At 29.4% G+C, this 23,311-nt stretch overlaps 1 long non-coding RNA gene across 1 annotated transcript in view; it reads left to right on the top strand.

Annotated features, from left to right (window-relative positions):
- Positions 1-23,311, top strand: part of LOC107457118 (uncharacterized) — a 37,078-nt gene that overhangs the window by 910 nt on the left and 12,857 nt on the right. The window contains exon 2 of the long non-coding RNA XR_001585799.5: positions 11,950-12,121. This is a non-coding gene — a long non-coding RNA (uncharacterized LOC107457118). The remainder of the gene's footprint in view (positions 1-11,949; positions 12,122-23,311) is intronic.

Below are 23,311 nucleotides of genomic sequence, written 5' to 3'. Positions count from 1 at the left end.
TAATAATTGAGTTTTCATGGATTAATAAAAAAGTGAATTTTGCATTTTTGCCTACTCATAATTCAAAATATATGTGTAACATTTGCGTTTATATTCAACACAAACTATTAAAAAAATAATAGTGTTCAAAGTTTTTAGATCATTCTTCTGAAACTATTATTGTAATTTTTTAAATTATTACTCAAGGATTGTCGGAATCTGTGTCAAGATTTGAATTATCATATTCTTTTTACAATTTCATATTGTAATTCCATTACACTATTATGAAAGTTACAATAGCAGTTTGCAATTACCACCGTTATTACAATTTACAATTAAAATTTGCAATTACAATTTACTACTTCAATTTAGAATTTACAATTGCCATTCCTCTTGAATAATATTTTTTAACTACTTTAACTACTTAAAATAATATTTTCATGAATTTCGTTACAAAATAATAATAATAAAACAGTGCCACTAACTCTATCTTGGTAAAAGAAGCTGGAGTTAAAAGAATTATTTATTTATAAATTTTTTTTTTGCCTCTCTGGCGCAGATTTAACGCGGTGCACAACTGCTTTTCGTATTTTTAATTACAATATTTTTACCAGAAAATTATTAAATATCAACCGTAAATGTTGATTTAAAAGTCGCTGTGGCTCAGGGGAGCGCTTTTAATCCTATGAGGTGACCCGGGTTCGAATCACAGCCATGATTGGACGAAACGAATTCCGCACAGAAAAATATCCTTAGTTTTAAACGATTAATGGGTTAAAGTGCCCTTGCCATCAGGCTAACGGGTCGCGAATTGACAAAACATACCGTAGATTATAAACTAGGCGATTTCAAGTGGAATTGGCGATGGATTACGCGTAAATGTGGTGTTAGAACGAAATTACATCAACCTAAACAGTGAAATTCAATATTTTTTTTCTCCTCCTCGACTAGCCATGATGAATAAAAATAACTCATTAATTCATTTTAGTAGAGAATTAAAAAAGAAAATAACCTTTTTATTCTTAGGATCACGTTACAAATAAACTGTATTTATATTTTATAAAACGATCTAGTTTTTTGATATAACAGATTTAATATTTTTTACGAGAATTGTGTTTGTGAAGAAATAAAAATTATTTATTATTGAACCAATCACAAAAAATAACGTAGCATTTTAATACCATGTTTTATTGGAACGCTATTTTAAAGAATTAATTCTATTTAACTTTTATTGTAAGAAAACAACCTGTTTTAATTTAGTGATTTTCTCTGTTAAATCAATCTTGATAAAAGAATAATGTAAACTTTTTCATGAAATTTTTTTTTAGAAATTAACAAAGACATATTATTTATTAGAAAAAAAAATTGGAGTATTCAAAAATGTTATCACGCTTTAAATTAAAAATTTCTTGCAAATGAAAAAATCGATATTTTTAAAATTTTAAAATTATCAGAAATTCGCTAGTGAAAAAAAAAAATATGTGAAATAATTTCAAGAAGGGAAAAATGTACAAATGAAGGGATTTTTCTTCGATGACCTATTCGCGTTTGTTTTATTACTAGAAGCATTTGTTGCAAAAAAATATTTAACTTTTTTTTCAATGGGATGAGATCTTTAACTTCGTGAAAAATTGACTCAATTCCTTAATATATATAAAAGTCCGTAAGTACTTCATTTATTATGGAGGTCATAGATACCTTGATACTCTTTCAGTATAAGAATAATAAATGAAATTAATAGAAAATGCACAATTTTAAAAAAATATTTTATTTACATATATTGGGTGCAGGTAATTCTGCAACGATCATACGTAGCATAAATTTATAGATTCCTAAATACTGTTATATGAATTAGGTAATTAAAAACATAATTAAAAAAATAACAGAATTAAAAAATAACGTAATTAAAAAAATTTTCAACCTTTAATTGAAAACTTCCTGTTGTCAAGTATTAATAATAATTATAATTTTAACAACTTTTTTAAACAAAAATTTTCAATTCTCAAACTTAATACTATCCTTCATATGAAAATATCAGAAAATTTGTAAAAGAAAAAGTATATTTTAAAATTGAGCCATTGGCGACAACAGAGGTCAGATGTATATACTGAGTTTAAATAAATTATATATTATACAAGAACTCACATTTAGGACTTAGATCAATTTATTATCAGTTCATAAGAGTGTTTTTAAATAAATAAATGTAGTGATTGTTTGATTTATAATTGTAAGTCCTGATTGTTTAATGTTAAGTTATGTTTCCTTTGAAATAATTTTTGAATTATGCAAAGCAGAGCGACATTCATTTCAACTTAAAATGATAAAAACTTTAAATGAAATACTTTAAGAAAAATATCTTCTAAATAAGATTTAAATAAAAGGCAATCACTTCGCCTGAGTGATTTTGTAAAGAATTCTAAACTTTTTAATTTTACAAGTTAGGTGAAAAGTAAATATCTTACAATAGTGGTAGGGAATGAAGGAACTTCTAAATTAAATGAACATTAAAACATTGAGAAAATTTTCAATTCACTTAAAAGTTCACAGGAAAGTTCCCAAGATATAGTGAAATGCTCAAAAAGTAAGGTTAACACTAAGGGGTCCTAACATTGCATTGCTTTCCTGACCAAACTATTGGGATAATATTTCCAGATAGCGGCAACCCCTATATACTGGGGATCAAAAATCCGAATGCGCAGGAAATTTTTTTTCTCAAAGTAGGCTCGTTTTAGTGTCTGATTTCCGAACTTAAAATATATTGTCTGCTATAATTAAGCGGCATATTTGAATTCACCCTCTCGATCCATTACGATTGAGTCCTAGAACGTAAACATCTGATCATTAGATCAAAAGTTAGTTTTAGATTTTTGTTTACTGCTCACTGTACACTAAAACGTGATTTTTTTTTCTTTTGAAATTTCGATTTTAATGCCATTACTTCAATCTCCTTCGGGTTGTGCTTACTTTATAAATTTAATCTCAACTATATTTTTCTCTTCACTTTTAAACTGTAAAGACTTTTTCTCCATTTTTAAATTATGAAAAAAATTATTAATCTGATTGCGTAAACAGTTAATTCATTAAAATTGGACATTCTCAATTAATTCCTTTCAATAGTCATTTATATTGTTAATAATAATTATTTACACAAAATTATAATGAAGGAAAGTTTGATTAGAAATTTAAAAGTTTTTGCTGCTATAATTAGGGAATTTCAATCGACAAAATTCAAGTAATTTTTTTTTCCGGAGCAAAATGCATTTTTATTTAAAAGGGAACAATACTGACTTAATATTTATACGATAAAAGACTCTCTAATCGCTAACACCGATGACAGGAGAAATTTTCAATTTTTTCTTTTCCACAAAAAGTTTAAAACTTAAATTGTTGTTCTTTCATTATAAAGCAATCGTATAATATTCTCGTATCATGTAAAATTTTATAACGAAGTTACTTATCTACCGTTTTGCAGTTATAAAATGAATTAAATTATGCTTGCATTTTAAAATGTAATACTCAATTGTTCAATGAATTTTACGATTATTATTATAAAACTGCGTATAATGAACATTTCAATTAAAATAATTATTACAAAATAGCTGCTAAAAATTCTCTTAAACATTTATAAATATTATACATTTATAAATTTCAGCTTTTCGCATTATTGCTAAATAATCTCTACGTCGAAAAATATTTAAAGAATTTCATAATAACAGAAAATTAAATAAAATTTTAAAAAAATTGTAAATGGTTATCGAGCAGAACCATTAAGTTTAATTAATGAATATAGAATTGGAAACTAAGTCTCTGCTGAACAATAAAATTTTTTTTTTTAAAATCTTTTAAGTAAACAAACTTTATTATAATAATGATTTCATTATTAAGGATTAAAGGTTATTGTGAAATTATTAATTCGAATTAGTGGATGAGTAGGAAAAGAATTTCACTACTCGAAATACATTTAATGAAAGTTATGAAACTATAGAATATGTAATAATGAGTAATTTTTCTATCTTAGTTCTATTACGACCTTTTCAAAAACGCTAATAAACACGATTTAGTCAACAGATACAAACGATTATGTCGGAGCTATAACAAAAAAATACGCTTTATATTTTATTTGATGCAGAGGAATCAAATGAAGACCAACTTAATTGAAATGTCGCACCCATATCTAACTCGTTGAATGTTATGCGATACCGAAAACAAAACAAAATCATAAGCTTACAGCTGTTTGGCGATTTGCGAGAACGCTCTTTTAACGCCAATAGAAATTTTCGCCAACCCTTTGCAATCTACGGTATGTTTTGTCAATTCGCTAACGGGTCAGGGTTTCGTAGTTTTCCTCTCCATGTAACGCAAATGCGGATTAGTCACATCAAAATGACAGCACACATGTCTTCTTCCTAAATTGAGAATGAAACTTATTTTGATATTTTATGCTATTTTTTTCTAAATTAATTTAGAAACAAGCTTTACAAATAAATATATTTCCAATATTAATCAGACGCGTGTTTTCCGTTACCGGACACAGATATATTGGACCAATCGATTTTTCTTGCGCCTTCTCACAGTATAAACTCCTTTAAGTTAGAAAACTTCAGCAAATTTCGACCTGAATTGCAAAATGTGAATTTCATAAGCTTTTGCTGAATTTAAATGGTGAGCAGCGATGGCTAAGGGGAAAGAGCGTTCGCCTTTCAATGCGGCAAACCGGGTTCGAATCCCAGTCGATGCGAATTCCGCATCCGGCTTGCACCGACCACAGTGCTGCCGTGAAATATCCTCAGTGGTAGACGGATCATGAGTTAGTCCCCTTGCAGTCGAGCTAACCGTTGGAGTCTCTCGTGGTCTTCCTCTCCATGTAACGTAAATGCGGGTTTAGTTCTTTCAGAAAGTCTTTCACGAGGCCAAATTTCTCTCAGTACTCGATCCAGGAATCCCCTTGTCTTCTGGATTGGGTTTAAAATTACAAGGCTACGGAGTTGAACATTAGTAGTTGCAAACCCATAAAATTGGGTTGGCTGTTCAACGACGGTTATAAAAAAAATGGTGTGGTTGTAAACAACGTTTTATAAACTCAACAATTTAAACCAAGTTTCATTTGATTTGTTTAAATGTCTTTAGCATTTTTATACTCAGCACTGTTGTGACACGTTAGATGTTTTAAATCGTATTTATAATTGTACATACTTATATACAATCTTAAAGGTACTTTTCAATATCACCATTTTGTCAAAAATAATTTTAAAAAATTGCTGACTGCCGTAACTCAATTTATAAGTTAAAAAGTTTTTGCATTTTTGAACTCATCGACTGATTTGACTAAAATGCTCTTCAATGACTGTTCTATAAACAACTGCTATTTATCGCTAACTCGTTGTTCCTATTCATTGATCCAGTGATTGGTTTATTTCCTCATTCCTCATATTTACTTAATTCACTCGCTATACTACATCAAAAATTGTTCATAATAGCAGTTCTCGTGAAGAGAACTTGTAAAAAATGTTTATGAAGCATACTATCTTTAAAAATAGCCGTTTAAAAATAAACTAAGAATGATCTCGTTTAATTTTAGTAAATATTTATTATTTTATTTAATAATATTTGATTGAATTGCAAGATATAAAATTTTATTTTACATAATTTTAATGAATGTAATTGTTTTTATGGCGAAATACTAAATTTGAAAGAAATAGATTAAAATTTGATTTCTCAGGTACTATTCGACCAAACTAGTTAAAGTGTTATATTTTGCCATGTAAAATTACATTACTTAAAATGATGAGAAAATTTTTTTATATATTATAATTTAGAATTAAATTATAATTCCTATTTGTCAGGGTCCTGATTCCTCTTCCACGCATTTTATTGACCCCTGACCTGAGGGTCAGAGGGCGAGGGACAGGGGAAGTGTTGTTCCCCTACATTGGGGGTGGAGCGAAGAACTTTTTCTGGTGAGAAAAAGGATTTCTTTTTAGTATTAGCTTGAACGTAGTATTGGCTGGACTAAGGGAGAGTATGAACTAGAAGGAAGCAGTAGAGTTCCGGAATTTAAATGTCATGTAGATTGTGTATATTTTCATAATTTATTTTTAATGCATAATTAATCCAGAGATGACGAAATAAATACCTGCAAAATCCTTTGTTATCATTAGGCGGACTTACATAACGAACCAAATTTGTGAAATGTCTCGCAAAGATGGAGTGAGACACTATTATTAAATAAAATGGTAAAAAATAATAAATATCTATAAAAAGTTATTTTGTGCATGGAAAAGAATTTTATTATTGTGTGCAAAATCTTTTCATTTCACTTAAAAACTTTTCGAGATATGGCGAAATACGCAGAAAATAAAATTTACATTATGGGAATCAAAATTTGGATTACTCTCTTAACAAACTATGGAAACCATATTTCCCAAATTGCGACTATCCCCTATATTTTGGGTGATTAAATATCCGAATTTATTGAAAAATTCGTTTATCCTAATTTGTTTATCCTAAGATATATATTTTTTATATCACATATAATATTTTTTATTATTTTATGTAATAATTGTTAAAAAAATATTTTGAAGAGTAAGGTTCACAACTTTTACATCATTTTTAAGAATTTTTAGCGATATCGGTTGAACAGATCCTGAATAATCAAATTTTAAAGAGTTTTTTTTTTTTTTAAATTAGCTTTCTCAGGAACTATTCGACCGATTTTGCTCAAATTCTTTTAATTTTATCTATCGCATCACACGCTTAATTAGAGAAAGTATGTTATTGCGTCTGGTTTCGTAACAAAAAATATCGTCTGCATGAATTAATTTGCATATTTAAGATTAAACTCTCGAATCATAAGTGAGTAATAGTATGCGGAAATTTAATTATTAGATCAAAAGTTATCAGGATGTTCACTTTTTTTGTATATTTTTTTCCTATCATTTTCCACTTTTATGGAGCTAATCAGTGAGTGCAATTAGCTGACCATATGTTAAGTATCTGAAATTTTTAATAAATAAAAATGAGCTTTTTTTTTGGAGGGGGAAAGATATTGAGAAAGTTTGGTAAATATTTAGGAGGAATCTTAACCAATGTCCCCCACGCTTATGTTTCAGGGACAACTTAGATTTAACCATTGCAAAAGCTCGCATTTTAGAAATGCTAATTTTATAAAGTTCAGGAGAATATCTCTTTCCCTCTCTCCTGGATTTATTTATAAAAATGGTAAATTCAAATTTCTTTACGCAAGTTATCGTTGTAAAAACAATAAATTTGTTTTGTAAGAAATCGTTGTAAAAACATATTTATTTTTCTAAAAATCGTTGTAAAAACAAATTATTTCTAGAACTAAACCAAAATGGGTAAGCCTATTATTTTACTGTTAATTTAGAGTTTGCTTGAATATAATTAAACACGCAATTTGTTTTGAGTAACTTGCAGCATGAGTAAAAAAATTCTTAACAACAGTTGCTAAATTTTGCAAAAGATGAAATTTAATTTCAAAAGTAAACTTTCTTTTAAAGGTGTAAGTTGGCTTCTATTTAGTTAAATATTTCTCCATAATAATCATTTCTTCCATGAGTTAGATTTGGCGATATGTATAAAAGTTCAAATTTCAAAATTAACATTTTAATCCTCTTTGCAACTACGATTAAAAACAAGGTAGTGGTAGGAGAAAGGAGGTGACAGCTAACAGGTGGGCTGAAAAGTTCGTAGGGTAACATAGAAAATTTTTTTTTTTTATGATAAAATTTCATTTTATTATTCAATATAGTTTCCTTCAAGGGCGATACAACGATTATAGCGGCCATATAATTTTTCGATACTATTTTTATAGTACGATTTGTCTTTAGCCTCAAAATAGGGCTTAGTTTCGGTGACTACGCTAAATTTCTTTCCAGCGAGCATTCTCTTGAGGTCTGAGAACAGGAAAAAGTCGCTGGGGACCAAATCTGGAAAATACCGTGGATGCGGAAGCAATTCGAAGACCAATTTATATAATTTTGCCATCGTTTTCATTGACTTGTGACATGGTGCATTGTCTTGATGAAACAGCACTTTCGTCTTCTTCAAATGGGGCAGTTTTTCTGTGATTTCCTAGTTCAAACGCTCCAATAACACTATATAATAGTCGATGTTGATGGTTGTTCCTTTTTCAAGATAGTCAATGAATATTAAACCATGAGCATTCCAAAATACTGATGCCGAAACTTTGACTGCTGACTTTTGCATCTTTCCAAGCTTTGGAGTTGGTTCGTCTCGTGCAGTTCACTCGCTGACTGTCGATTGAACTCCAGTGTGAAATTATGGAGCCATGTTTCACCCATTGTCATATATCGACACATAAATTCAGATTTATTACGATTAAACAGCTTCAAACACAGCTCAGAATCATCAATTCGTTGTTGTTTTTGGTCAATTGTGAGCTCGCGCGGCACCCACTTTGCCTAGAGCTTTCTCATACCCAAATATTCATTCACGATATGTCTAACACTTTCCTTTGATATCTTTAGAGTCGCAGATATTTTGATCAACTTCACTTTACGGTAATCTAAAACTATTTTGTGGACTTTTTTGATATTTTCTTCGCTAACAGCCTCTTTGGGGCGTCCACGGTGCGCATCTTCGTCGGTGTTCATTTCGCCTCGTTTAAACTTAGCAAATCACTTCTCAATGGTTGATTTTTCTGGTACAGAGTTTGAATAATGTTTCTCAAGCCAAGCCTTTGCTTCAAGAGTATTTTTAATTCGATAAAAAGCAATGTTTCATAAACACGCGAAATTCCTTTTTATCCATTGTTTTTAAACCATCAAAAGTTGCTTCACTAAAAATACTATATCTCACAAACTGTTAGTCCGACAGCTGTCAAATTTATACACGTGTCTTTCGAAGGTTAGAACTAACTGAAAATCATATGTTTTTAATAATAGTAGCCCCATATATGTGTCAGCCTATGAACTTTTCAGCCCAACTGTTATAATGCGTCACTAACTATTAGCGAATCGGAAAACCGCAAATAACTTAATTTGCATTTTCTTTCTATCTTATATCGTTTGAATGTTCTGTGTTCTGAAAAAAATATTTTTTTTTCGTCCATTTTTCTCTGAAGTTCTGTTTTGAATGTAAGTCATCTTTTATTCTTTTTTATTTGTAACGTTTTTATCATATTTCCTGGCTTTGGTGAATGATACTTAAATGATTTTTCAATTAAACATTTATTTTTATTTAGGAATTTAAATTACTTGAGTAATTAGGGTATACCCGAGAACATTTACTTGTATTGAATACTGATATATTTTGGATTTTGCTTTATTGCCGTCGCTGATCAACCGACGCAATTTTGTCCATACTTTTAAATTTATTTATGAATTTTATTTTCGATATTTTCATTTCGAATTTTATATTTAAAATAATTTATTTTGCGCTTACCTTATTTTGATCACTAATAAATAAATAAATTGAACTTTTTTTCTGATAAAAATTATCTTTGTGTTAAAAGGAAAATTTTTGTTAAATTCGAAATCGATCTTGTTACATAATTACATTAAAAATGCAATTATTACTCGGCAAGTTTTATAATACAGTGAAACCTGCCAAGTTGACCACCCTTGTAAGTTGGGCACCTGCATAAGTTGACCTCTATTATCAAGAACGGAATTTTTCCCATATTATATAAAGCAGCAAAACCTTTGTAACTTGATCACCTGTCTATCTTGTATGTTGACCACTGAAATAAGTCAATTTTGTCTAGGAGTATTATGAAATTCTATTCTAAAACCCTCATAAGTTGACCAGAAAAGAAAAAAAAAATCAGAAAATTTTCTGTCATTTTGGCAATGTATGTTCAAATTTCACTTGTTTGGTGAAATAATGTAAAAAACTAATCTAAACCATTTTGTGAGTTGACCATCAGGGGAAACTGTAAGGGGTCAGCTTTTGACCATTTCTTTCATCCGTTCATTGAAAACAGGTGTGTTAGTTGAAAAGTTGCTCTTCCAGTTGCAATAGTGAGCATTTGAATAAATGAATGCTCTGAAATATGCTTTGATCCTTTATTTATGGTCTTTGATCTTTAAGTGTAGTAAATAAATTTTAAAGTGTTCAAATAATTTTATTTTGTTAAAGTTTTCAAATTACATGTTTTTGTGTTCTGATATTTTAGGAAATTATATTTATTAAAGACTTTACATGCATAACTAACGAAATAATTTTTTTTAAAAAAATTAGTTAAATATTAGAATTATATGTATCAAATTGAAGTTCATTCAGGTTTAAACACATTTCTTAAGATATTTATTTGCATATTTTCTGAATCAAGTAAAAAAAAAATTTCATATAAAGCAACATGATATAGGAAACGAAAAAGTAAACAATGACCCCCCCCTCTATAAGTTAACCACTTGTCTAAGTTGACCACTAAAACAATGCACCACAAGTGGTCAACTTACACAAGTTTTCCTGTAGTATTAAAATGTGATTTGATTAAGAAGCAACAGGTAATTTAATGATGTTACATATAGAATACATAAGTTTAGTTTTATAAATTAGTTGGATTTAAAAACTATTTGAACTTTTTAATTACATAAAATACCTTTTTTGGGATTTACTCTCGATGTCTCAAAAACCTTGCTTTGTCAAAAAAATCCTTTTCCTTTATATTTTCACCTAATATTAATATCGATTCCGTGTCGAAGAGTTTCGTGTCTTGTCGAACTCTTTTCGAAGTAAAAAATGAATTATCAAGAATTATAAGAATTATCAATTTAATTACCAATTTTAATAAACTCTATTCATGCAAGTTTATTGTAAGCGAATTCTTTTATATTTTTGTTGCTTTTAAAAATGAATTATAATTGCTTTATTTAGACTTATTGTCAACTATTATCTTTATTAGGATTTATTATGTACTGTGACTCTACGTTTTAGAATACTATTTAAGAATTTATTGCTTTTTTTTTTATCTATTATTTTTTTTTTACTTTTTAGAGCATATATTTTTGAACTCATCTCGAAAACTCGCTACTTCGAAATTATTTTTAGCGTCCCTTCAACTTTGAGATATCGAGAGAAAAAGAACTTTTAGATATATATTCTTGTAACTCTATTAAAAGTAATATTACTGATTAAACTTGCTTTTTCAGGAAAAGTGTTTCTAAATTTTATTTGCTACGGTTTTAATTTATACTGAAATAATGTTTAAGTTTGTAACGTAAGCTTGAAAATTAAATCTAAGTTATTCAAAGTTTCAAAAGTATCAAGATCGATAGCTATATTAAAAAAAAAAATTGCTGTATTACAACTTTATATTTTTTACCTCTGAATACCTCAGGGTTTTACCATACAGTCAATCTAAACAAAAACGTACAAATTTATTTTGTAACTTTGGAGTTATGTTCACTTCACGAAGAAAAAAGTGGTTTTATAGTAGTGTTCGAAATGTATCAGTGTGAACTTAGTTATTAGTATTATAAAAGATTTTTTTGCAAGATACGTAAGTTTTTTTTTTAAAGCTGCTTCCAATCAGCAGGAAAGCTGCAAAGTAAGTCTATTTGTGTTTTTACTCAACTTATTTGGCACGATAGCCAAAGGTGGGCCAGAGGCCTCAGTTGCAGATTCCGCCAGGACAACTTGCTTTCACCCCTATCATTCTAAACAAGGCTATTTGAGGATATATATATATATATATATATATATATATATATATATATATATATATATATATATATATATATATATATATATATATATATATATATATATATTTATATATTAATATAATATAATATAATATAATATAATATAATATAATATAATATAATATAATATAATATAATATAATATAATATAATATAATATAATATATCCCCTCAAATAGGTTGCGTTTTCCCCTATATATTTTAAGTTTGGCTCAATCAAACATTAAATAATCGCTGTTATTTTACCTTTCAATAGTAAATTATTAATTTTATTTTCCAGGAATTAAATGCCGTTGGTGAGCTTGTCAAGGCACCTGATTAATCTTGCACTGGTGCCCGATTGGACTCTCAATATAGCGCCAGATGGAAGTCGTAATTATGCTTCATCGTTCACGCTGCTGTGCCTGATGGCTTTGCTATGACACCTGATGAGTTTCGCTATAGCGCTTGGAGTAAGTACACTTTGCATTGCTTTATTTATTTTCATGATGATCTAAAATATTTTTAATTGAAAATATTTAAATTTTCCTTTCATCCTAACATCCTTTCATGACTATTACTAACTCGCTTAATCTTGAATTTTTAAAAAAATCTTCCTTCAAATCATAAATTACAAAGTTTGAATTGGTTAAAAGAAAGAAAGGTAGAAATATTAATTTCATATGAGAAAAAATTGATTGCAATGCTCGGTGCAAGCCGGATGCGGAATTCGTATCGACTGGCCATCGCTGGGATTCGAACTCTGTTCACCTTATTGGAAGGAGAACGCTCTATCCCCTGAGCCATCAGGGCTATGAATATTTTTGTAACCTCATTTTCCTGTGTCATTTTTTCTTATCATACTAGGATATGTATTGTCGCGGTTTAGAAGGTCCCCTCCCCCCAAGAAATATTATATTATTCCTATTTTTTTTAATAGGGTGTATTCTCGGATATGTGCAATTTTCTATGAAAGAAAGGGTAACTAGGAGTTGAAATAAAAAACCTGATGTAAACTTAAATTTGAAATCCGTTACGTACCCGTACCACGCATGCAACTGTATTTTTTTTTGAAGGCATGTTTAAATATAATTAAATTAAAATTATTGAATCAAAATCTTTCAATGGGATATATATATATACCACAACGTTCTTCTACACTTGTATCAATTTGTCGCCTTTTTCAGATGTAAGAAAAACTATATGAAGGGCAGCTAAACACTTCTACAGCTAAGGTCCTAGACACAACTCCAATTCAAAAGTGAGACAAAAACCTAAAATTTTATAAATTGTATTGAACTCCAAAATTTTTTGTTTTAAAGTAGAAATCGTATGTTACAAAAATAATTTCTGCAACTTTCTGCATTTACAAGGCACCATAAAAAGAACATTTTGAAGTGTATTTTATTCAATTCTTTCTATTAGTTCACAGTCTCCCAATATATCTTGTTCAAATTTTCAATCGTTAAATAAAATACTTTTTACGCATCGACTCAAGTTCAAATACATTTTTTTTACTTGATGTTAATACAGTTTTTTCAATTATTAATTTATTAATTAAATTTAATTTATTTTATATGAGAGAAATAATTTTATATATTTAATAAAAAGTAACTAAAATAAAAATTTTCTTTATTGACCTAAGTAGGAATTGACTTTATTATTTTTTTAAAATATACTTGTTTTTGTTATTAATAAACTGTTTACGTCTTGCTTTATATAAAATAATTGTTGCATTATATTGACCACACTTGTTTTGTAGAAAATAATTTTTTTTAAAAAATTAATTGGTTTAATATATTTTAAGAAAATTTGTTCAACTCCAGAGGAAATGTAGAGCTAAAAGATAATTGACTATTTTAATTGTTAAACAGAATTTGGAGTTTACGTGAAACAAACACAATTAGTAATTGGTGGAAAAAAAGGTATGTGATGCTGTTTTTTTGAGAATCACCTTCACTAAAAGCAAGCAATATTAAAAAAAAAAAGAAAATATAAGTCAATTCCTAGTTAGGTCAACGAAGAAAAATTTTGTTTTCGTAACTTTTTATTAAATAATAAAAATTTTTCCTCTCATATAAAACTGTACAAACATGAAGGTTCATCCATTACAAATTTAAAAAAATGTAATTTGAATGTAAAAATAAAAAGTATTCTATTAAATGATTGAAAATTTGAATGAGATATAGGAAGAGTGTGAACTAATAGTTGGAATTGAATAAACCCAATTTGTTATTAGTTGTAAGTTGTCACATCAAAATTATTTTGGCTTTGTCTAAATCGAAGTTTTTTGTGAGCATATTTATAGCGGTCTGTGTTACTGAAGAAAATAACTGCAGAGTGAAAGTCACAAATTCAAAATTAACTTAACCGAAAACATAAAATCGTTTTCTAATTGGTTGTAATTGTACCTTTCTAATTAGTTGTAATTGTAAAAAAATAGCATTGATAGAAAAAAAAAATAGCAAGGATAAAAGATTTAATGTATTTTAATTTCAAATACAAACATATGTGTCATGCTGAAATACGCATTACGTAATTCCTAACATTTATAAATAATACTCCTAATATTTACTCTTATCTTATTTAGTCCTTTTCCAAGTAAATAAAAATCATTAATATAATCAGTAATCTTTTAATATTACAACCTCGAATTGAGTTCAGAGTAAAATCTATTTTAAAAGGTAAAATACGCTATTTTTCGCACTTTCTTTACCGCCAACGAATTTGAATGCGTTTAGGATCAAAAGTATAAAGCCTTGACATACAATTTTTAACGATTAATAGCCAATACATGGATTCCTTAACTTTCCTTGTCGAAAACTATTTTAACGTACTCATGAGAGTTTTGATTTCTTGATAGACGGAGTTGTCCTGTATGGCTTAGCCCTGCAGCCACACCCTAAAGGCCATTTTATAAATTTATACGTACACAAAAAAATGAATCATTTTTGTGTACACTCAATTCAATGTTGTGGTATTAAAAGATAGCTGAATATATTAACACATATACCTATATTACCCAAAAGCAGTCAAAATGACTGCATTGTGAAAGAATAACTAATGTGTAAAGAAATTTGTTTAAAATTCATTTTTAATATTTTATTATTTATAGTTATATAAAAAGTTATTAGTAAATATTAACACTAAAAAAATAATATGTTGTGCAAAAAGTCACGAAATTCTAAGAAATTGTGTCTTTACATACATCGTTGTTTTCATCGGAATTAAAAAGTAGTCAAATTGACTTCCTTGAGCAATCTAGTGTCAATGATTTTTATTTACTGAGAAAAGAATTAAATAGGAAAATAGTTTAGTTTTTAAATGTTAGGAATTACGTTATGCGAATTTCAGTATTACAACAGGCCTCAGTTCTTGCAGCTTGTGATGATTTCACTAAATCGAAACAAAATTACAATTAAATTTCTTTTTTTAATATTTAGATTTTTTCTATACAAAGTATCAGAGCCGCGATGGCTCAGGGGATAGTGTTCTCCTTCCTATGAGGTGAACCGGGTTCCTATCCCAGCGATGGCAGGTATGTAAGAATTCCGCATCCGGCTTGCACCGACCGCAGTGCTGACGTGAAATATCTTCAGTGGTAGACTGGTTTGAGTCCCCTTGCCGTCTGGCTAACCGAGGAAGGTTCTCGTGATCTTCCTCTCCATGTAATGCAAATGCTGGTTAATTCCATCAAAAAGTGCTTCTCGAAGAAAAATTTCTCTCAATACTTTATCCATGAGTTCCCTTGTCTTCTGGATTGGTTCAAAATTACAAGGCTACGTAGTTGAAGATTAGTAGTTGTAAACCCAAAAATTGGGTCGGCTGTTCAACGACGATTATAAAATAAAATATATCAAGTAAAGGGCAAGTTTAGTGGTCGCCATTAGCTACGTACTGACTAAATAAAATTAAGTGGTACTCTATCCTTTCCACTCTTTAGTTCCTTCATAGACATTCAGCACATAATGCGTTTAATTTTAAAAACTTCTGCTTAGTTTTTTAATCAAGTGTTTGACAAATTGAATAATAATGAATTTCTTAAAAGGAGTCTTGAATAAAACTCTTTTTTTTTCCCTAACTTTTTCAAATGGAAGGATTTTATGTCTTCATTATCATTTGACATGATATTCACTGACCCTTTTTTGTCCTTATTTTCATTAACAATCCATTTCAACATCTTTTCAGATTTAGCTAACTTTGTTTTTTTATTATTGAAAGGCTGTAAAGTAGAATAAATTAATAACGTAAAGAAACTTATCAAGAAGTCGTCAGATTTTATTTCTTTGCTGAAACATGAAATGGGAAAAATCCGTGAGGTCTTTAGCTCACTCATACCAAATGACAATGGAACGGGAAGATTCACGGGATAGAACGATCGCCTTCAAATGAGGTGAACCCAGTTGAAATGAGTTATATGCAGGTTAATACGAATTCCGCAAGGAGATCGCACCGAACACAGTGCTGACGTAAAATATCCTCAGTGGTAGACGGATCTTGGGTTAAAGTCTCCTTGCCATCTGCCTAACCTAGGGAGGTTTTCGTGGTTTTCCTCTCCATGCAACGCAAATGAATGTTAATTTTATCAAAAAATCTCCACAAAAGCAAATTTCTCCCCAACTTGCTCCAGCAGTTAATTTGTCTTCTGGATTGGGTTCAAAATGACAAGGCTATGGAGTTGAACATTAGTAGTCGTAAACCCAAAAATTAAATCGGCTGTTCAACCATGGTAATAAAATAAAGAAATGAAACGTTAATCGTGAGAGACAAAAATATTAAATAAATTCCCAAAAGTTAATTTCCCCCCAAAAAAACTTCAGTAAAATAAAAATAAAATAAAAAAAAAAAAAAAAACAGGACACTGATTGAAGATTAACTGAAAAAAAAAAAGGGAAATTGAAAAATGTAAATCAAACGCAAAAGATAAAAAAAGAAAGAAAAAATGAACAATGATAGAACAGAGAAAAAGCTGAAAGTAGCAGTTGCGGAACTTCTAACCTTAATATTTTATGTTTAATTAGGAGGCTCAATTTTCCAGCATAAGTTATTATATTTCATTCTGATGGAGAAATTTAAAATTGATTATGAGAAAAACCATTCTAAAATCAAACCTATTATATATTCTTTTTTCAATTTTTTATAATTATTTTTCCTTAAAGCATGATGTTATAACAGGGTACGTAGCATTTTTAAAAAGTGCTTAAAGGTTATTTTTGATTTACTTTTTTTAAAAGCCCTTAACACGTTGAATGCCACGCTAATTTTACATGGCTTGACCGTCTGGCCAAAAGGATTTTCTCAGTATGTATTGCATTAATTTCTTCAAACCATTTTAGTAACGATAATAATATAAAAAAATTAAAAGCATTAAAAATTTACTCGAATTATATGTTTCGAATAATCTTGGCTTCGCCGTGTACCCGTGACCCACTGTGGCACTAGGAACAAACTCAGTGCCGTTCACCGGTGACCCCCATGGCATTCAACTTGTTAAAAATGCTTTTTTTATTCGGGGTTTGTAATAAGTCCTTAATTTTCTATCTTTTAAAGCGAGAGTTTTTCCTTGCCGTGTGGACTGTTGTTTTAACTATTATAACATGATTTTTACTATTTTCTCTGCAGTATTTATCAGAAACTAGTTATTTTATCAGGATTAGGTAAAGTTTTTGAAAATTGTTTTTAAATTTTATTGATTTTATGTTTATATATTAAGAACTTTATGTATAGAAAAAATAATTTATTTTACTGCACAGATCCTAATTATGATTTTTTTTTTGGAAAGAGGTTAAAAATATTTTTTAAGTGCTTAAAAAGTACTTAAAAGGTGCATATTTTTTGCTGAATAATCTGGCTACGCACCCTGTATAATGACATAGTGTAGCTTTTTAAATAATTATATCATATAATTTTAATATTTTATAAACTAGGAAAATTTTTTTTTATATTACAATTTATAAACAAAATCATAATTAAGCTACTTTTAACGCAATAAGAATAATGGAAAGGAAAAAGTGGTTACCAATAAATCTACCTCTAGTGGTCAGTGGTCACCTGATAAATTTCCCAGTCATGCCCTTTTATAGGTATATCTTTTCTCCTTTTATAATAAATTAATGTTATCCAGGATTGCTTGAACTACATTTACTTTGATTTGACAAAACTATTTAACTTAAATATTGTTACAATCTTTATGTTCGTTAAAGCTTTTAAAATTTAATAAATAGCCGACAATAACTTTGAAACTTAACTTAATTTTCTTTTTTGTATGACTAAATATTTTTATTTTCTCATTTTTTATTAGGTTTTTTATTTTTAAAATTACTACAAAATTATTTTGAGAAATGAATTATTAATCCATAAAAATTAGAAATTTTTAAAAACGGTGCTGTTTTTTTTAATAGTTTATCAATAGCAAGTTTTATTATTTGCATATTAATTCAAATTCAGGCTAATCATTTTGAATTTAGTGTCATATCAAAACTTTTATTATGAATTGTATGATTTTCATTAATTTAATAAATCCAAATCTCTCTCCTCCCCTCCAGAACTGCTAAAGTGTACAGCATTTTTCTGTTAAATTTGTACAGCCTTCCGACACTTGCAGCGAACTGCATATCTAGGAATGAGTTAGAAAAAAATATTTATTTTAGTAATTTTTAGAGAACGGATTTTGAGATATTTACAGTTAAATCAAGTTGTCGCAAACTTGACCTAGTGTCAGAGGGTCAAACAGGAGATCAAATGAAATGTAATATTATTTATCAAATTATTTAGTTTTTATTAAATTTTTTTTATTTGAATTTTATATTTGATTTGACAGTTGACTAAGTATTTGCTAAAATAGCTAATTGTTTTTTAAACCAACGTTTCTTTTAAGATTTATTGAAAAATAATTTGCTTTTGAAATCAATTTTTACTGAATATTTTCAATGAAACAATTGGATTTGGATTAATCAGGGCCCGTGATAAGGATTTCAAATTTTCAGCCAGTAAATTAGCCAAATATCAAAAGTATTCGCCAATTTTCGGAAGTCTTTGCCTAATGCAAATCTTAAAAATTTTTTATGATTAAATTTCTTGATTTGCTCTGAAAAATTTATTTTGACGTAATTTTGAAGATAATAATATATATTTATATTTCTTCCGGTTAAATATTTATATTTCTTTCCAGTGGAAAAAATCATTTGCCAATACTTTCACAAAAAGTAAAATTTCATCCCATTTGGCGAGAATGCTTAGCGGTGACCCTGATTAATGTAATATGATGTAACTAATTTACATACTTTTCAAAGTACCAGAAACAAATAATTTCTTAATAAATAAGGCATTCATTCAGTTACAAAATTGCAGTTTTTGGGTTCCTTGTAAACATTATTTATGCAAGATCTATTTATCTTGAGTATCCTGTTTATTTACTATCTTTCATTTTTATTTACAAATTTTGGAATTTCATATTGCCTAAAAATTATAAATATTAATTTATATTATAAATTTTTCCATGGACATTGTGTCTGCGACATTACTGTAGAAGTGGTGAGCTGCAATTGCTAATTCTGAGCCGCGATGGCTCAGGGGATAGAGCGTTTGCTTTCCAATGCGGCGAACCGGATCCGAATCCCAGTCGATACGAATTCAGCACCCGGGTTGCGCTGACCACAGTGCTGATGTGAAATATCCTCAGTGGTAGACGGATCATGGGTTAGAGTCTCCTTGCTGTTATGCTCTCCGGGGGAGGTTCTCATCGTCTTCCTCTCCATGTAACGCAAATGCGGGTTAGCTCCATCAAAAAATTGGGTCGACTTTTCAATGACGGTTATTAAATAAAATTAAATTGTTAATTCTGATCAGCCTTTCTGATGGGATCCCAGACTGGTATATAGACAAATTGGTATATGGATAGAATAATATAGTGGCAAAAAATATTTTTTTCGTAATTTTTTGAGGACACGTGTTAAGAGATGGAAATTTATGATTAAATCAAATCACCTTTATGGTTGACCTAGCATTAGAAGGTCGTATTTAGTATCGAATAAAAGGTCAAATTTGGTATCGAATGAAACGTCAACTGAAAATTTGAAATTTTCTTTTAATATAATTCGAAAGCTATTATGATGTGCTAGTATCCAGGCAATTGTCTATTACGCGGCCTAATTTCTTATTTCCCGGCTGAAAAAAATTTTACTGTCTGGTCATTCAGTCCAGATACCCGGACCTAGGCAACATAATGAACATAAATTCGTGAGCTGTGAAACACTCATTTATGCTCGGCTCTATCATTGATTAACAGTAACATTAAAACTGTTCATAAATAAAAGCCGCAGTTTAGGAAATCCATGTACTCCACCAGTTTTTTTTTAGAATAGCCTGGTAGGTAGGGCATTGGGCCCATGTTCAAGAGTTCGTGAATTCAATCCAAGCCGACCGAAGACTTTCCGCGTAGTATATGGTGACTGATGCACGTTAAATCTGTCGAGTCAGAAGGTCCTCCATGTTCCCATAACGAATCATATATCTTACGGTACTGATCCAGGAGTTTCCTTGTCTTCTGGATTGGTTCAAAATTGCAAAGCTACTTAGTTGAACATTAGTAGTCGTAAACCCAAAAGTGGGTCGGCTGATCAACGATGGACTATGATCATGGACTATGAACTAGTCAAACTAGGCTCAGGGGATAGAGCGATCGCTATCTAATGAGGTGAATTGGGTTCGAATCTCAGCGAAGACTGGTCGATATGAAATCCGCATCCAGTTTTCACAGACCGCAGTGCTGACGTAAAATATTCTCAATGGTAGACGGATCATGCGTTAAATTCCCCTTGCAATCAGGGTCACCGTGGGAGGTTTTCGTTGTTTTCCCCTCAATGTAACGCAAATAGTGGGTTAGTTCCATCAGAAAGTCCACCATGAAGGATCTTGTCTTCTAGATTGGGTTCAAAATGACAAGGCTACGGGGTTGAACACTAGTAGTCATAAACAGAAAAAATCTGTGTCGACTGTTCAACGATGGTTATGAACTAACTAACATACATACTAATAACATACTAAAATAACTGTTTTAGGCATGACAAATTTATGGAAGGAGATTTTGGTAAATGGTTCGCTATAGAGAGGTGTCCGCTATAAAATGCAAACCCTGAAATCTGATGAAGAGAACTATTATACCATCAACTAATATGCGTTTTGCAAAATTTTTTAGTGTAGACAATTAAACTAACATTTTCACAATTTTTTGATAATTTTTGCCAACATTTTAAAAGCCTCGCCACCAGAGAGCTTGAAAAGAAAAGTGACGTTTCGTGTGTACTTATGAATCATTTATGTGCAGTTGTGTGGAAAGAAGCTTTGAATAAAATTCACAAAACACAGAGTAATATATTAAAACATAAGCTTAGCTGCCACTAAAAGAAATTTAACCCAAAACGTAGAAAAGCTTTCTGTCGGGATAATTATGAAAGGCTTTCATACTTTTTTCCTCCGTCTCATCACATGGATCGTGTTTTTTCAATTCTTACTATTAGTTCACTCTGCCTATTACTTACTCAGTTTTTAATAGTTAATAGAATACTTTTTATTCACCCACTGCATCCCCATATACATTTTTTTGAACTTGTAGGGGATAATACTTGATGTTAATACAATTTTTTTAAAATATTAATTCATTCATAAGCAAGACGTTTTCGATGTCGAAAAAATGATTTTTTCAACCATATCGACGAGCCATTTTTTCTTAATATTAAATACATTTTAAAACTTTAAACTTTACATTTATGAAAACTACATATTAATATCATTCATCAACAATAAAAAGGAATTTAAAATGTTTATAAATTTAATTTTTATAAATATTTGAAAATTTAATGTATATAAAATTTTTTTTTACCAGACATAGCTTTCGGTACGCTTAAAAAATTTTCTACATGAAATATCAGCAAAAAATTGGCATACACTCATGTAAATATGTTTGAACAATCAGGTGAAATAGTTTGTTTCATAATATGTACAGAATATATTATATATAAGCAAAATAAATGTAGTATTTCAGAAAAAAAATGCAAAATTTCGTTCAAATTTTGAAAACCTTCCCCTGTATAACAAAATTATAATGAAAAAAATAAACTTTATATAGTTGATTAAATGTAAATAAGGTATATGTACAAGCATAGAAATTTTCATAACTTTACAATGATTTGTTTTTTGTACGAGCGTACCGAAAGTTATGTCTGGTAAAAAAAAAATTATATTTACATTAAATTTTCAAATTCTTATAAAAATTAAATTTATAAACATTTTAAATTCCTTTTTAATGTTATTGAATTAGATTAATATGTAGTTGTCATAAATGTAAAGTTTAAAGTTTTAAAATGTATTTAATATTAAGAAAAAATGGCTTGTCGATAAGGTTGAAAAAATCATTTTTTCGACATCGAAAACGTCTTGCTTCCCTTAAGAAAGGAATGAGCGAAAAACGAAATGGAATTTTCTGATGGGTTAAGCGTTAGTCATTGTTTTAAATTTCACTATAAGCTATTCAGTTTTTCACCTATTTTAAAAATAACATCTGTAATAATTTCTAACTTATAGCTCTGTTTGAACAAAAAAAAATAGTTTATTGCTCATATTTAATTATTTTATATTTGCTGAGTCAGATAAATTCAATAAAGAACAACATTACGTGGTAGCACGCGTGGTCTGCATCACCCAATTTATACTATTATATCTGCCTGATACCACATGCCTTTTTTTTTTTCTATTCCTGCTATTAGTTCACACTCTCCCTATTATCTTGTTCAAATCGTTCATAAAATACTTTTTATTCATTCATTCAAGTGTTCAAAGAAATTTTTTTTAAACTTATCGTGGACTTGATGTGAATACATTTTTTTTCACATACTAATTCATTCATTAAATTTAATTAATATTAGTTTTGTATGGGATGAAAAATAGTAATTATTTAATAAAGTACCTGAAGTACAATTTTTTTTTTTGTTGACCCTAAGTAGGAATTTACTTTTTTTTTAAACATTACTTGTTTACACTGTGGGTTGTTTGGTATCTTTGTTCGAGTCCCCTCATAAACTCTAAAAAGAAATCTAACTCTAGAAAATCCTTCCACATGAAAATGTTCCCTAGAACGGATTATAGGTTTCTTCATAAATAACACTAAGTTTAAATTAATAACTATCTTTATTAACATTTAGGAAACTTGTAAATTTAACTAAAACATTCTAACATACGTGAAACTTAAACACTTGAAGCAGCGTAGAAAAAAACTGCGAAAAGGTAACCGGCGAGAACATGCCGGACTGCTAGCTAGAACCGCCGGGAAGAGAGAGCAAGATGTGGGGAGGCGGCCAAGTTATATCCAAAACATACTGTGCGCGCTTTGCTGATTTCGCCCTTCACGCATATCTCCATTCAGGTATGAGGTTTACGTCAATTATCGGCTGCAAGCGACGTAGTCCAACGTCAGAGATTCGTAGTTCGGACTTTGCATTTCAGACCGCAACGCCACAACACTAAAAAGTGCTGCCTATTATACTCCCTGGTTACTGTTTTTAGGGTTTTTTTTAAAAGCTATTTGGCCCACAACTTGATTATTGTGTTTTGAGAATCACTCGAGTATTATTTCTCTTGTATTTGTTACCTGATTTATTAACTGCTTT

Source organism: Parasteatoda tepidariorum, chromosome 4, assembly GCF_982258835.1.
Source record: "Parasteatoda tepidariorum strain Cologne lab strain chromosome 4, Ptep-v5.0, whole genome shotgun sequence".
Taxonomy (NCBI): Eukaryota; Metazoa; Arthropoda; class Arachnida; order Araneae; family Theridiidae; genus Parasteatoda; species Parasteatoda tepidariorum.
Note: the sequence above shows the minus strand (reverse complement) of the source record. Positions and strands in the feature narration are given on the sequence as shown.